The sequence below is a fragment of the Geotrypetes seraphini genome, chromosome 2 (assembly GCF_902459505.1).
Source record: "Geotrypetes seraphini chromosome 2, aGeoSer1.1, whole genome shotgun sequence".
Taxonomy (NCBI): domain Eukaryota; kingdom Metazoa; phylum Chordata; class Amphibia; order Gymnophiona; family Dermophiidae; genus Geotrypetes; species Geotrypetes seraphini.
Genome location: NC_047085.1, coordinates 376372185 through 376390191, shown reverse-complemented (window position 1 = coordinate 376390191; position 18007 = coordinate 376372185). Strand labels below are relative to the sequence as shown.

Sequence of the window (18007 nt, the reverse complement as noted above, 5' to 3'; positions counted from 1 at the left end):
CAAATGTTGAATCATCTCTCATCCCTCAAAAGACATGCAAGCAGCTGTAGAAGGACCACCCTTCCACAGCATTAGAAAAAAAAAACTCCTCCTTCAACTCCTCTTTATAAGCCCATCTTTCCAGAAGCAACCCCAAAGGCAAAATTCCTTCCCTGGAAGAACTCCCTGCCTGCACCAAACCCTAACCCCCCCCCCCTCCCCTCAGTGCTCACCCCTCGAGACATGAACTCTCCTTCATGGAAAAGACTTCCCTTGAGGCATCCCCAAAGTAACAACTGCCCTCAGTGCACTCCTCCCCCCAGCATGAAAACTTATCCCTCGTGATAATAACCACAATATTACTTCAAATGGTTGGCAGCCATTTTGAGCCTAAGAATCATCATGACAGGGGCAAGTAAGCATCAATTCCATCCCACTAGATACCCTTAGTAAAGCCTGGGGGAGAATTGTGAGGGGGTGTACTGCCAGGTGTCACCTCCATGATGTATTGTTACTTGAGGAGGTTGCTTTGAAGGCATCTTTGCCATGTGATGTGAGTGGCTTTGTGCCTTTTAGGTGTGGGCAAGTGAAGGGTTTTAGCTCCTGGGAGGAGCGGCATCTGCAGTAGTTTGCCATCATAGAAGATATCCTTGAGGGAGCATCTTTGGCTGGGGAGGTGGGGGGGTGGTGGCCTCTGAGGTGTTCCTAGGGAGGGTGATGCTGTAGGAGGTATTGCTGTAGAGGAGTGGTTTTCCATAGGGTGTCAGGGTAGATCAGGTGTCGGGAAGAGTGATCATGGGAGTCTGGAAGTTGGGGAAATGACCAGAGGGGCTTAGATTTCGATTTACAGCTGCCTCTTTCAGTAGGCACCTATATATGCCTTAGGGCAGCTGTAAGTGTCCATGTTTTGCAATACAGATGTGGATTTCTACATGAAATGGGGAATCCACATTTATATCGAGGTCCACCCAAGACACTCCCTCTTCTTGCCCTAACCACGCCCCCTTGAACTATAAACATAGTTATCTAGCCCATGTGTAAATAGCCTCTGTTCTGAAATGCTATTTACATATGTGGGCCTCTCTACATATGTAAATGCTGCCATTTATACGTAGGGAAGCTTAGAAATATCAGGGCCATGGACTAGATTCAGTAAATAGCACCCAAATTTGGGCGCCCAAAAAATGAGTACCAAGACTATTCTATGAACTGTGCTCCAAGTTGGGTGTTGTTACAGGACGGTGCTTAGCGCCAGGAACCACGCCCAATTGACGCAAGAATTGACACCAGCTGAACTGTGATGTAAACCTTCACGCCAAAATTTTCTAATACTGCATGCATCTGTTGTGAACACCCTGAACCTATGCCCCTCTCATGGTCACACCCCTATTTAATTGGGTACTGGGAAATTAGAAAATTTACACGCGTATCTGTATAGAATAGCGCCGTAGCAAAATACCTGCCTAAATTAAAATTGTTGCCAATTAGCGCCAGTAATTGTTTGTTAGTACCCAATTATTGCTACTAATTAGCTGGTTACTCAAATTGCTATTCCATAATGGGCGCTCATCTTTGAACACTGTGCATTTTTTTTTCAGTGCTGATTTCTGAGCATTTTATTGCAGAAGTGTGAGTCAATAACATGTTTGAAAGCTCATGGTAATATGATAAGCGCTGTGGCTTATGAAACACTGCTCATCCTCTTTCTTCTGTTTGCTTTTCCAAAATTAATCTCTACTGCCTTTTATGTGAGTCCAGGCTGTTAGTGCCCAATTTGCTTTGCTACTGGTACAAAATGGATTGTGGGAAGGAAAAGCTCGTAGAGCTTGGCAACGGATCAGAATGGAGCAATTAGTTCAGTCATAGGTCTACTTAAAAATAATGTACTCATTTTGTGATGAGTAGGCAGTCCAGTGTTGAGTTGGAAAGCACAATGCATTATTCAGATGAAAGCTGATAAGATCAATACAGTAATTGTTATGTGCCAAAAGTGGTGTTTTCTTTGGGATCAGCTGCTAGATTTTTCTTTGCTGACAGACTTCTGCTGCAGGACAATATTTAAACTTGTCTTATTTTCTAATCTTAAAGGGTAAGAAAAGAGTTAAAAGTTACGTATTTTTTAAAAATACCATACTTGTTCTCTTGATGCCATATGGTAACCCTAATTATAGTACAGTAATTTTTTTTTTCCTCTTCTCTCAATCATAAAGCAACAGTGATGTCTCAGACTGCTCGGGCTTAATCTGGGGGACTGGCTCAGTTTGGATTTTCAGAGTTTCCAGATTCTCAGGCAGTACTTTTAAAATTCAAATTTAAGGAATAAAGAAGAGATGAACGAGCAAATTTTGTTGATTTATTCACTAACAAATACAGAATGCTTCGTTTATCAAAATGGGTATATTTACAGGAAGATAGGCAAAGAAACTTATATATTCACATCTCATTGATATAGACCAGGGGTAGGCAATTCTGGTCCTCAAGAGCTGGAGCCAGGTCAGGTTTTCAGGATATCCACAATAAATATGTATGAGATGGATTTTCATGCACTGCCTCCTTGAGATGCAAATCTATCTCAAGCATATTTATTAACATAAGAACATAAGAAATGCCTCTGCTGGGTCAGACCCATGGTCCATCGTGCCCAGCAGTCCGCTCACGCGGCGGCCCAACAGGTCCAGGATCTGTGCAGCAATCTTCTATCTATACCCCTCTATCCCCATTTCCAGTAGGAATTTGTCCAATCCTTTCTTAAACCCCAGTACCGTACTCTGCCTTATAACGTCCTCTGAAGCGCATTCCAGGTGTCCACCACACGTTGGGTAAAGAAGAACTTCCTAGCATTTGTTTTGAATCTGTCCCCTTTCAACTTTTCCAAATGCCCTCTTGTTCTCTTATTTTTCGAAAGTTCGAAGAATCTGTCCCTCTTTACTCTCTCTATGCCCTTCATGATCTTGTAAGTCTCTATCATATCCCCTCTAAGTCTCCTCTTCTCCAGGGAAAAGAGACCCAGCTTCTCCAATCTCTCAGAATATGACAGGTTTTCCATACCTATTATCAGACGTGTTGCTCTCCTTTGAACCCTCTCGACTAACGCCATATCCTTCTTAAGATACTGCGACCAATATTGGACGCAGTACTCCAAATGCGGGCGCACCATCGCCCGATACAACGGCAGGATAACTTCTTTCGTTCTGGCTGTAATACCCTTTTTGATTATACCAAGCATTCTATTCGCTCTCTTAGCAGCCGCTGCACACTGTGCCGACGGCTTCATTGTCATGTCCACCATTACCCCCAAGTCCCTTTCCTGGGTACTCTTATTCAATAACATCCCTCCCATTGTATAGTTGTACCTCGAGTTTCTGCTCCCCACATGTAATACTTTACATTTTTCAATGTTGAACTTCATCTGCCATTTCGCCGCCCATTCTTCTAATTTGTTCAAGTCCCTTTGCAACTTTTCGCAGTCCTCTGTAGTCCGAGCTCCATTAAATAGTTTGGTGTCGTCCGCAAATTTTATTATCTCGCACTTCGTTCCTGTTTCTAGATCATTTATGAAGATATTAAATAGCAGCGGCCCGAGCACCGAGCCCTGCGGGACACCACTCGTGACCCTCCTCCAGTCGGAGTAGTGACCCTTCACTCCTACCCTTTGTTTTCTACCCTCCAACCAGTTTCTGATCCATCTATGTACGTCTCCTTCCACCCCATGGTTCTTCAGTTTCCGGAGTAGACGTTCATGGGGCACCTTGTCAAAGGCTTTTTGGAAATCTAGATATATGATGTCTATGGGGTCTCCTTTGTCCATCCGTTTGTTGATCCCTTCGAAGAAGTGCAATAAGTTCGTTAGGCACGATCTTCCCTTGCAGAAACCATGCTGGCTGGTTATCAGAAGTTCATGTTTTTCAAAATGTTGATCGATGTTTTCTTTTATCAGTGCTTCTGCCATTTTCCCCGGAACCGAAGTCAAGCTCACCGGCCTGTAGTTTCCCGGGTCACCTCTTGATCCCTTTTTAAAGATGGGCGTAACGTTGGCTATCTTCCAATCTTCCGGGATCTCGCCTGTTTTCAGGGATAAGTTGCAAATTTGCTGCAGTAGTTCCGCTATCTCCTCCTTTAATTCCTTCAGAACCCTTGGATGTATGCCATCCGGACCCGGGGATTTGTCAGTTTTTAGTTTTTCTATCTGCCTACGAATGTCCTCAAGGCTCACTTCTATGGATGTTAATTTTTCTGCCTGACTTCCGTTGAAGAATTGCTCAGGTTCCGGTATGTTGGACGTGTTTTCGTTTGTAAATACAGACGAGAAGAACATGTTAAGCCTTTCTGCCACTACCTTCTCCTCCTTCAGCACTCCCTTCCTGTCTCCGTCGTCCAGCGGTCCCACTTCCTCTCTAGCCGGCTGCTTCCCTTTAACATATCTGAAGAATGGTTTGAAATTTCTTGCTTCCCTGGCTAGCCTCTCTTCATACTCTCTTTTGGCTTTCCGAACCTCACGGTGACATTCTTTTTGATGTTTCTTGTGCTCTTTCCAGTTCCCCTCAGTTTTGTCCTTTTTCCATTTCTTGAATGATTTTTTCTTATTGCCTATCGCTTCCTTCACTGTTTTGGTTATCCACGCCGGGTCTTTTGTTCGATTCTTTTTACATCCCTTCCTGAATCTGGGGATATACAGATTTTGCGCCTCGCTCACCATGTCCCTGAAGAAGGACCAGGCATGATTTACCGTTAGCCATGTTTTGGAAGTGTTCCTAAGTTTCTTCCTTACCAATTCCCTCATTGCTTCGTAGTTTCCTTTCCTGAAGTTAAAAGTTGTCACAATGGATCTCTTGCCTTTTGACACTCCTACCTCAACCTTGAACTTGATCATATTATGATCGCTGTTTCCCAACGGTCCCACTACTTCTACTTCCTTTGCAGGTCCCCTTAACCCATTTAGGATTAGATCCAGAGTGGCATTTCCTCTCGTCGGTTCTCTAACAAGCTGTTCCATGAAACAATCCTGTGTAGCTTCCAGGAATTTTGTCTCCCTAGCGCATTTCGAGCTTCCAAGCCTCCAGTCTATCCCAGGGTAGTTGAAGTCTCCCATAATAACCGTGTTGCCGCTTTTGCATTCACGCTTCATCTCGGCTTCCATTTCCTCATCGATATCTCTGGTTTGCCCTGGTGGGCGATAAAATAGGCCCATCTTTATTTCAGGCCCTTTCCTTCCCGGTATTTTAACCCATAGAGATTCCGGCTTGCTGGCCGTCTCTGCTGTGTCCATTTGTGTGGATTGTATGCCTTCTTTTATGTATAGGGCTATTCCACCTCCTTTTTGTCCTGTTCTGTCCTGGCGATAGAGCTTGTATCCCGGTAGTGCTGTATCCCATTTGCTTTCCTCATTCCACCATGTTTCAGAGATTCCAATGATGTCGATGTCTTCTGCGTTGGCCAAGGCTTCTAGTTCCCCCATTTTGTTTCTTAGGCTCCTTGCATTAGCATATATGCACTTTGTGGATATCCTGAAAACCTGGCCTGTCTGTGGCTCTCGAGGACTGGAATTGCCTACCCCTGATATAGACCATATTGTGAGAGTTATAGAAACATAGGTATTTCACTGTAAAATTTGTTTTTCAATGTTCATTTATTTCCTGGTTTTTTTAACATTTACTGTAATACTCAGCATCACTTTTTCTTTTCCCAAGAAGCTGAATTCTCAGAAAGTCCAGATTTCTGGCATCCAGATTTTTGTTCTTGTATTGTAGTGTGTTTGCTACTCAGTAGGCCTACATAAATTAAAATAGTAGCTGAATATTGCTGTTATCTGCATTTCTTGGCCTACCCTCACTCTGCCCTTCCTCTATCCCTTTTCTAGAAATCCGGGGGATAGGGAACTTACCCATTCACCACTCAAGATATATATATCTTCTTTAGAATATTGTCTTAAATATCTCAGATAAAACATTTTTGAGACAGCTAGGTTTTTGTTTTGGTTTTTTTTTTGTTGTTGAAAATTCCATTTTAAAATCTTTTTTTTATTGAAGTTTCAATATAACAGAACAAGCACTAAAAAAAAAAAAACAGGTCTATTGACAAATACATAAATGAATATATGTTGCATTGTGACCAAAGAAAACTGGCATGTAGAGGTTTGAACCAGTATTAAAAATCATATCTTCTAACATGCTCAGATACTGTAGAACAGATCAATAATGAAGTACAGTCGCAGAGGAAAACAACATCTTTGCAGTAAAGACAACACAGGTATTCATATAATGGAATCATTTTTAAAATAGAGAAAGGAATATTCTTACCCTATGAAAAGGGTAAAAAATATGAGCATGTATCAAGAACAGTTGGAGTCAACCAAAACCATCAGCCAAAGGTAACCAAATCTTTTCAATTTTAGATCTAATTGGCGAGTTGGAAGTTGCCAAGTATTCATATTTATGTGTTAACATAACATTAGCACACCAAAATATAGTATTAAGTAAACTGGCAGACTTCCAATTAGATAAAATCATATGAACTGATAGGGCAATTAATATATCAAATAGTTTTTTCTGATCTATTGACAGCTCATCTGGGAGGACTAAAGATCTAAATATAATTATATGGAAAAATAGAGCTGAAGAAATTGGAAGACAATTACATATAAGTTTCCATATAGAGGTCCCAAAAGACTGGATGATGGGACATGAGAAGAACATGTGTTTGAAGCCTCCAAGATCAGAAAGACAGTGCCAACATAAATTGGAGGCTAATAGTCCAGCTCTGTGTAATTTATTAGGGGTCCAGAAGGCCTTGTGGAAGAAGAAATAAATCGATTGCATTAAATTAGTAGATAGAGTGGGTCTATAAGTTTTTGTAAAAAGAACAGGCCAATGGGCATCTATACCATTCCATGAGGATAAGTCTGACCAAATCTTTCTAGATTTTTGTAGTAGGGGGAAATGATGATCTCTAAAGACTTTGTAGAATAGGGAGGTGGTATGACCCTGGGATTGTGCTGTCTGATTATGCTAATCTGGCTTTAGAAGTTTATGGGGTGGATGGGTCAAGAGACCATTTTAGTTTGGCTATGCAGTGATTTAACTGTAAGAACCATCACCAAGCAGTACCATTGTAAAATATTCTAATTCTATATATTTTAAGTAGTTTCTTCAGATATGTCCCCTCCAGCCTGTTATTGTTTAAACATGGCTGAACGATTTCTCTCTGGCATATCATCATTTGGTTTTTTTGATTATTTTTTTTAAGTGCTTCATGTACAAAATATAATCTTTAAAAACTTCTTCTCAATAATTTTAACAGCAAAAATGTGATCGCTAAGAAAACCATTCAATAGTTGTTGTTTTTTTTGTTTTACTTAGCTTAATCACCGCTGCACTATTGGCTCACAACTACTGTTGTGTTTAATCATCTGCGCCAGGAAGGGACTGGTCAACATGTTTCGCTCATAGCTTTTTCAAGAACAGCCCCCTGCAGACAACACATAAACAACTCAATGAAGATAAACTAAGATATTTTTATTTTAACTGCCCTCACCCCCAGCTTTGCATAGACTTGAAGATATAGGGGTTTTTTCTCACTATCAGCACTACAAGTTGCATGGGCTTCTTTCTCTTTTCAAAAGAAGCCAAAACCCAGTAATTTAATTTGAAAATGCAGAAGAAACCCTCTCTTCCAAACCCAAATGCCATCCCTGACTTGACAGTGTGTTTTCAATGTAAAGGCCAGCATTAGTTTCTGTGCTGTCTTCTGAGCATTGGAGTAAATACATAATCACTTGATCCGAATCAATTTCAATACATTTCTCGTATAATTTGTGCTAATCTTCACACAGATTAGCATGTGCGCTGGAAGGTTTTTTTGCATTCTGGCACTAATCACTCCTAGCATCTGGGTCCTAGAGGCTTAAGCCCTCATCCTCCTCAATTTACTACACTGAATCTTCTGTCCAAAATGCATTATCATGGCTCATTTAGGTATTACAATATATGTTGAATGACAGCCAGGATGCAATCCAGGGGTGGGGGTTGCTTCCAATGGGATAAGAATATAACATAAGAATAGCCCTACTGGGTCATACCAACGGGCTATCATGCCCAGAAGCCCATTTTTTTTGACTGGGTTACTAGACAACTGGACGCCGGAGAGTCACTGGACGTGGTATATTTGGACTTCAGTAAAGCATTTGATAGCGTCCCTCATCGAAGATTACTGAACAAGCTGAAATCGATAGGATTAGGAGACACTCTAACTACATGGGTTGGGGATTGGCTGAGCAGTAGACTTCAGAAGGTGGTGGTGAACGGTACCCCATCTGAAGCATCGGACGTGATCAGTGGAGTGCCGCAGGGCTCGGTCCTGGGCCCAATTCTATTTAACTTATTCATAAGAGATATGACGCAAGGACTTAGAGGAAGGGTATCACTGTTCGCCGATGACGCCAAACTTTGCAACATAGTAGGCAAAAGCTTATTACCTGATAATATGACACACAACCTACTGTTGCTGGAACAATGGTCAACTACTTGGCAGCTAGGCTTCAATGCTAAAAAATGCAAGATAATGCACCTGGGTAAGAGAAACCCGCGTAGAACTTATGTACTAAATGGTGAGACCTTGGTTAGGACCACGGCGGAACGCAACCTAGGGGTGATCATTAGTGAGGACATGAAGGTTGCCAATCAAGTGGAGAAGGCTTCCTCCAGGGCAAGACAAATGATGGGGTGTATCCGCAGAGGTTTCGTCAGCAGGAGACCTGAAGTTATGAAGCCGTTGTACAGAGCCATGGTGAGGCCTCACTTGGAGTACTGTGTTCAGTTTTGGAGACCACACTACCGAAAGGACGTGCTGAGGATCGAGTCGGTTCAGCGAACAGCCACCAGGATGGTCTTGGAGCTCAAGGATCTCACGTATGAAGAAAGATTTTAAAAATTGCGGCTGTACTCACTTGAGGAAAGAAGAGAACGGGGAGATATGATTGAAACATATAAGTACATCACGGGACGCATCGAGTCAGAAGATGATATCTTCTGGCTCATGGGACCCTCGACCACCAGAGGGCATCTGCTGAAAATCAGGGGAGGGAAGTTTCATGGCGACTCCAGGAAGTACTTCTTCACCGAAAGAGTAGTGGATCATTGGAACAGACTCCCACTCCAGGTGATAAAGGCCAGCAGCGTGACGGATTTTAAGAGAAAATGGGATACTCACGTGGGATTTTTAAGGGAGTAAATTCAGGGGAGGGGATACTTGGAATGGGCAGACTTGGTGGGCTATAGCCCTTTTCTGCTGCTTTTTTCTATGTTTCTATGTTTCTATTCTCATGGTGGCCAATCCAGGTCACCAGTACCTGGTCAAAACCCAAGGAGTAGCAATATTCCATGCTACCGATCCAGGACGATTCAGTCTATTTTTAAACAAGGGAAGGGGTGTGGTGGACATTCCAGGCATATGGGGCCGCTAGATAAAAGGAACGGTCGGAACTGGCAGTGAAGAAGGGTACAGCTAAGAGCAGCTTATCTGAAAAACAGAGTTCTCTGGGAGGTGTATAAGGAGAGTGAAGAGAGGAGAGATATTGAGGGGCAATAGAATGAACACACTTGTAGGTTAGTAATAGGAGTTTGAACCATATGCGGAGGTGAATAGGGAGCCAATGAAGTGATTTGAGGAGAGGGGTTAGGTGAGTGTAACAAGGTTGGCAGAAGATAAGTCGTGTAGCTGAGTTTTGCACCGATTGCAGGGAGAGTCATCTAATTCATCTGTCACATTCAATTCTATATTTCTAAATAACTGAACATTTTTTCACCTTTAGATTGCTGAAGGTTGAGTATCAGAAGACAACTGTAGAGAAGATATGAGTTAGCATAAAACTGGGTAATATGAAATGTAAATTATATAATAAATCCAGAAATTCTAACACATTTCTGTCAGAATTATTCACTAAATGAAGATTAAAATCTCCAATTAATACAAGATGAGAAAATTTTGAACTAGTGTATAAAATCTGTTCACCAACAGTAGAAATAATGTAAGACCACTGACCTGGTGGTCTATAAACCAATAAAATTTCAATTGGACTAGACATACAACTATCCAAAAATTGACATAATAAAGTCTCTAAACCAGAAGAACTATAAGATGTAACAATTGAAACAGATAATCATTTTTTAAATAGCAAGACCACCCAGTTTTCTAGCACTCCTGCAAGTTTGCCCAGTAGTACATACTGGTGGTCATAATTCATCAACTACAGTGCCAGAACGCTCCTGCAACCAAGTTTCAGTTATAAAGACCAAACCTAGGGCTGAATCTTCAATTAAATCATGTATAGCAAAGATTTACACACATACTTTTGGGTAATGCTAAACTTGCATAGGCGTGTCCCAAATTATTCAATACTGACTGACAAATTATTCTTATACTGACTGATAGTGCTCAAAATCTAGAGATGGTAAAAAAACACAAACGGGGACAAGCCCTTAAATGTGGTTTTGAGAGGCTATCATTGCACCATACACAGTCAGACCTAATTGAAATAAGTCATCTTGCTATATATATCTCCAATTGCTCAATATAAATCTTTAATAATTTCTTAATGCAAAAATAGTACTTAGCTGACTTCAAAATGAATTATAGGGGAGTTTTCACACTGCAGCGGGTTCTGACGCATTTCGCCACAATGGCTTCCTCAGAGAACCCATTCTCGCTGGCTGCTGTGCAGTGATAAACTTATTCCTTATGATCCTCTAATACCTCTTCCAGAAGAGGAAGAGTGACAACTCCGCTATAATTCATTTTGAACTCAGCTAAGTACTATTTATGCACTAACCACTAGGCCACTCCTCCACTCCTACTTCTTCACCGATGCCTCAAATGTCAGGGGATGTAGCAAAAATTTTGAAGCACAAAAAAAGGTAAGAAGCACAAAATTTATTCCCCTTCTAGTTATACCACTGGGTCCTCCCAAGCATCAACTTCATCATCGATGCACAATAAGCATTGATGCCTGGGAGGATTGTTCTCCATATCTTCAGATGATATTTCCATAGAAGCATACCTCAACATCGAGGTCTCCCATACCCCGCCAGGCTGCTCCAATGCAAATGTCTATCTCAGTACCAGGAGGAGATCTGAGCTTTACTCAGACAAGAGCTTATAGGGCTACTGCAGACAGTGTTATCACAGCCCAGCCCGAGTTTGATAGTTATCACCAATTAAATGTCAATCAAAAGCCAAGAAAGTTAAAGGCTGATCAGATTTCAACTTTTGCATCAAAACCGGGGAGCACTTCTGTAAAAGCTACCCTGGAGGATCCGGGATTTTAGCTTCCTACATAAGAAACTAAATTTGGCTTCCAGAACCTCTCTACCACATTTCCCTGTCACTGGTACCCACATGTACCAAGACAGCGGACTTTTCCCCAGCATTGTCTAAAATCTTATCTAGGTGATGCATGAGGTCCGCCACCTTTGCACTAGGTAGGCAAGTGACCAAGTGACCCTCACATTCATCATCCACCCAGCTATCTACATGCTAAATGATTGAATCTCTAACTACAACGGCCATTCTAACCCTTCCCTCCTAGGCAGAAGCCTCTAGATACATGTCCTCAATGCGAGAGGATATTGCAAAACTGTGGACATAACCGTGCATGCTTTTCTATAGAATTAGAGGAGTTATGCATGAGCCCCACTGAAAGATGTTTTGCTAATTGATTTGAAAAGGGATATTAATGAGGGATTTTAAAAAAATTAAATCTCCAGATAGCTGAAAGTGAAGTTTCATGGAATCAAATCCTGACCCTGGTTTCAAATGAGACAGAAGCCGAAAGGAGCAGTAAAAACACTGCCTAATTTTCCAAACAATATTATAGGGTCTAATTGCTGAAAATATCATCTATTTTTAAACTCTTAATAATACTAACTAAGCATACTAGGTATTGGAATAATTAACAATAAACCTATTACAGTCAATCAATAGAGGATTAATGAGATGGTGCTAAGTTCTAGTATTATGTAGAGAATCATTACAAAACAATTACAGGTGGCATTTAACACTTCCGAAGTTAAATAAAATCTATTTAGGTACATTAGCTTTATGAAGGAGAGAATGTGGAGAAATTGGTTGCCTATCTTATGCATCTCAGTCATAGTAAAAGATGCAATTAAGCACAGAACTGGTTTCCTTATGGGTCCATTGATCAAAGTGCAGCTACTGAGAAATATGGTCATAAACACTTATTGGTTAATGCTGCATGGGGTCACAAACTACTTGATTTTAAAAAAAAATTATGTAAGAAGTTATACACTCAGGCCTTAATTCTGCAAAGTGCGTTTAAAGTTAGGCGCAGTTTGGACGTCCAAGATAGGCGTCCTTTGTAGAATCATATTCAGCAACACTCAACACTGTTTAGACGTCCAAATTTTGAGACATCCTTTAGAGCACAGGTGTCGAAGTCGGTCCTCGAGGGCCGCAATCCAGTCGGGTTTTCAGAATTTCCCCAATGAATATGCATTGAAAGCAGTGCATGCACATAGATCTCATGCATATTCATTGGGGAAATCTTGAAAACCCGACTGGATTGCGGCCCTCGAGGACCGACTTCGACACCCCTGCTTTAGAGAATCGTGTTTTAGGTGAGAGTTAGATATCCAAATAATGTCCTTAATATTATAATATTTTATTATAAAATGGTGATTATATGCTGTTTTTCATTATAATTGTGATACTGGGAGCTGGATCTGTGTAATGCTTTTATTTATTTCTCTTCCATCTGAGAGAGAGTGACTGAGATACGAACCAGCACCATTAGGGTAGAAGGCTGTAGGTTTAACCAGTGTGCTACCAAGATGCATAGCAATGGTAAAACTAGGTCATATAGGCATTGTAAAGGAGGTCTACTTTTGAGCATAATTTGGGCTTCGGATAGACGTGAGTTAGATAGATGGGACTTAGGCAGGCTTTGGACATTCTAAATACGATCTGCTAAATAGTTTTCTGGGTTTTTATTTTGCTTTATTAAGCTCAAAATACATTTAATAAGGCACCACATAAACAGGGCATATCAGAACAGATATATTGCATGCAAAACCTATTTTTGTGGGTAAACAGCAATGTTATTTGCTAATTAGAGGAAAACATCCATTAGCAGAACATATGAAAAAACACAGCTTTAGGTTTCTTGCTGAAAAGCTACCCTTTTTTCTGACTAAACAATCAGCTCATTACTGAAGGTAGGAAAGCACATGAAAAAAATATATAGATTACCTACATAACTTCATTTGCAAAAGCTTAAAAACTAAAAAAAAAACAACAACAGATACAGACCTTAGCAAGGCTTCAACTTCATTGCAAATGGAGTTGTGTAGCTGCACAATGCTGACCTCGTGAGATCATCAAGGTGCACCTGCAAGGTAGAATGCCACAATTAAAATATGTGCTGGGATTTGAATCCATGACCTCTAGAAGATGAGCACAGGGCTTTTACCCATTGAGCCACAGCCACTTCCTTTTAATCATGGGGGTTCCTACCATGAGAGCTTACCAAAGATAATGATGAATCCTTGAAATGCTAAAACAAACAAGTTTGAGTAGTTTTAAGCAAATGTTGAAGAAACACCTTTTCTGTAAGATGAAATATGGGACTTGATTTATAGTTATTGATATGAGGCGTAGCATTTTACAGCTGCGCACCTCCATTTGCAATGAAGTAGAAGCCATGCTAAGGTCTTTATCTGTATCCTAGCCATTCTTCAAGCTTCACTAGGTCCTCTCTCATGTTATTCACACCTTCTGGGGTGTCTACTCTATTGCAGATTTTGGTATCATCTACAAAAAGGCAAAACTTACCAAACAGCTCTTCAGCAATATCGCTTACAAAAATGTTAAAAAGAACATCCCTTTCCTCAGAGCGATCTCCATTGATCACTACCCTCTGTCGCCTTCCACTCAGCCAGTTCTTGACCCAGCCCGTTACTTTGGGGCCCATCCTGAGAGCACTCAGTTTATTTGTTAGGTGTCTGTGTGGAACAATGTCAAAGGCTTTGCTAAAATCTTAATATACCACATCTAGCACACTCCCTCTATCCAATTCTCTGGTCACCCAGTCAAAGAAATTGATCAGATTTGTCTGACAAGACCTATTACCTCTAGTGAATCCATGTTGCCTCCAGTCCTGTAATCCACAGGATTCCAGAAAAGTCACTATTCCCTGTTTTAAAAGTGTTTCCATTGATTTACTTAATGGAAACTCTTTTTAAACGGATGGACAGATAGAGAAATAACATCTCTTATATTATTCTTTACAATATTACATTTGTTGGAAAGCAATGAAGGTGTTTTAAAAATACTATGCTGCTACAGGAGATCATGTATATGATCTTTTTTTTTATCCCTATTGGTCAAAATTTTCTCTGGTAATAAAGTTTATTTATTGTATATCAGCAGGATCTTTGTTTATTTAACTGGGCACTAGTTGTTCCTTCTTTGTTGTAATTAATGGGATGTTGTGGATGCCAGCAAGAACAAGTAATTATAACCCTGTTGGGATTAAAAACGGCTTAAATTATACCTTGCACGTGCTGGTGAAAAAATTAAGTACTGTATGTTCCCTTGGAATGAGAGCATAATGGAGGTTACTTTGCTGCTCTTTAGCTGAGTGGGCTTCTAATCATTGCCAATTCTCACTTAGAAAACTGTAAATAAAGAAATGTTGGATGCATGACTACAAACTAATATTTCCTATCATTTATATCTACTGTCTATATACGTACATAGAGATATTTAGCCATGGTAAAGATGAGCATTTCTGGAGGCAGAAACACGCACATTCACACATTTGATTTAGAAAATGTATGTACTTTACGTACCCCCAGATTCTGTATCAGTTGCCCAAATTCGGGTGCAGATTCCAGATCTACACATTATTAATCAATTATGTGTTAGCAATCAGTAATTGAGGTTAGCTTAATTGGCAGCAATTAGGTTTTTCCCTTACACCCTATTCTAGAACATGCACGCCTATACTTCATAGTGTGCAACTCAAAAGGGGGCGTAGCCATGGGCGGGGCACCGGCAGGTCGGAGGCGTTCCCTGAAATTAGGCGCTATGTTAGGCATTTGTGCATCTGACTGCCATCAGTGGGGCACAAGTATTTACCTCAGGTTTTGGCAGGTGTAAGTGCTGACGCCCAAAGTTGAGCATGAGAACCACACCAAGCTCATATATCGTGAAGGGTGCCCTGCATGGAATGCTCTTTACAGAATACTTTCTTAGCGCAGATCATGACAGAACCTAACTCTGAGCACCATTTACTGAATCTGGCCCATAAAGACAAATCAGAAATTAAAGGCAATTGTTAAATTACGCGATGACCAGAACAGAGCTAGTGAAATGCAACATTGGTACTCATACATTGCCTGTTGGAAAGTTCGTTCATGCACAGTGTAGCGGCTTGGCCTTTAGTCGTGTGGCAGCCATGAGGTCAGAACGTGGACGCTCCATTGCAAGATCATCGAAGAACAGTGTGCGGTAGTGCGCTTTTTTGGGGCAGAGAGAGTGAAACCTGTGGTGATTCACCATTGGATATTGACTCAGTACGGACAGCGAAAATTACTGTTCATTGCTATGAAATGAACTTAAACCTGCAATTGGCAGCAAAAGAAGAGGAATGGTGTCAGTTTTGCTGTACAATGACAATGCACATCCTCATACAGCAACAGCTTGGGTTCAAACATCTTCCACATCCTCCTTACAGCCCCGATCTGGCACCTAGCAATGATCACATCTTCAGTCCACTGAAGGAGATGCTGTGAGATTGCAGATTCACCTCTGATGATGAAGTAAAGGAAGCGGTGCTCACATGGCTTTGGGAGCAGCCCAAAAACTTCTCTGCAGGAATGCAAAAGCTAGTTGAACGATACAACAAATGCGTCGTCTTGCAAGGAGACTATGTGGAAAAGTGTTATGTTCAATTGCTCACAGCTATTTATTAAAGCCGTTAAATATATTTTGTCTTTACTTTTTGATTTACTCTTGTATTTTACATGCATAGATTATACACATAGATTTGCACCATTCTGTGAGATAGAGCAAATCACTGTGGGGAAGATATCCAAAGGATAACGAACTTGTAACATCCCAGACAGACTGGTTTTAGCCAGTTTAACGCGCGCATAGTAAAGAAAATGAAATGATGGCAGATAAAACCTGAACAGTCCATCCAGTCTGCCCATTAGTTCTTCTCATTAGAAATACATGATTAAGTTAACTTATCTCTTCTTTGATATTTCTGGGCATTGTCCTAGATTCCAACTGCTGAAATTGCCGTCCAAGCTCACTCCAGCCTATCCAATCATCCTGTTGTTTGCAGGGTATCTACCGTAAAGCCTGGCCAGTAACGTCCTCATATTCCAAGTTAATGGAGCTCCCACAGATGCCTTACTCAGCCCATCCTACCTGAATCACCACATATGGGCCACAAAACGTACAAGTTTGTCCATCAAGTACTTTCTTATTTCTAATCTTAATGTATATTTTCTGTAAACCGCTTAGAACCTAACGGATGTAGCGGTATATAAGAAATAAATTACATTACATTACATTACATTACCTTAGTTCTTTAATTTATATCATTTGTCTAATGCACAAAACACCTCAGCACTGTTTCCCTTTCATGGAAGGAGTAAATGGTATGCAGAGCTAAGTAAAAGAGCTTATCAGTATTAAAATGAGCTCACCGTGGGATTCACAGACGTTTTCGGGTGATGCACAAAAAGAATCAAATACCTGTAATGTCAAAAATTTATCGACAAATCTCAGCTGTTGTTGATAGGAGCATTAGCCAGAAGGGGTGAATAAAATGTTTTCTGCATATTATTTGTGTAGGGAGGAGATTATATACATTCATAGACAATGCAAAATGTGGACAGTCACCTTATGTATTAATTTTTTTTGTATGAATTGTTTTCTGTGCGAGATGTGTGGGGAGGAGCTATGCATATGGAGGGTGTGAGTGTGGATGGCTCATAGTTCTCATACAAATGCCACACGATTCCTTCTCCCATGAGAAGGGCCCGCTGTACAAAAAATCAGCTCAGAGACCTAAAACTCTGAAGAGGGGGAGGTAACCCCCTCTTGGGGCAAGAGTTTACCATCCAATCATCGCTTAATCAATGTTAAAAGCGGGTCCAGCTCAAAGGTGTAAAAAATCTTTAACTGTATATATGTCTTAATTGAAGTACTGTATACAATAAATTCAAAAAGCTTTTGCACTCAGGTTGACACTGGAAACTAGAAAAGCCTCACTTAGCTCAGTTTGAAGGAAAGCTCATCGGGGTCCCAACGCGGCCCCGTTTCGGTGTCTGCTTCAGGAGACCCCGCCAACTGAAAATTCAATTCTGCTGAGGAGTGACACCATATGAGATTCAAAAATAGTAATCTGAAATGCAAAAACAAAAAGGCGTAAAAATACGCATTAGATACGGGCAAAGAAGCTCATAAAGCCACATATCCGTGCAGGTCAAAATCATATTTATAGCTGACATAACGGACAAAAGCACTGTGCACGGAACTTTCTCACATTTTTGACCGGTATGTACTTTTATGTGCTTTTGTCCGTTATGTCAGTGTAAAATGAATGGATATTGTATCACACTTATTGAAAGCATTAAAAATGAATAAAGATTTTTTTATTTTTTTTTTAAAGAATTTTATAATTCAAACAAGAATACACGAAAAACCTGTTGGTTTATGTTCCCATCTGTAAAAGTATGTCATAGCAAGAGATTTTTGGGGAAAACCTTTGCATTTCAGGCTTATTATCTATTTAGAAAAATTCTTAAAACTTACCTGTTTGCTAAATATGTGACTTAATTGCAATTTGTATTTTCTGAGAAACATTTGATGCTCATGTATGTAATTCACTGTTTGTGCAGCCTCTTCTTGTTGTGAACTGCCTTGAACTTATGGTTTGGTGGTATAGAAGAATAAAATTATTATTATTAACACTTGTCTTTAAGCCCGTTACCTTAACGGG

General features: G+C 40.6%; 1 protein-coding gene across 2 annotated transcripts in view; it reads left to right on the top strand.

Moving 5' to 3' along the window:
- Positions 1-18007, top strand: part of MOCOS (molybdenum cofactor sulfurase) — a 406383-nt gene that overhangs the window by 291986 nt on the left and 96390 nt on the right. The window lies entirely within an intron of this gene.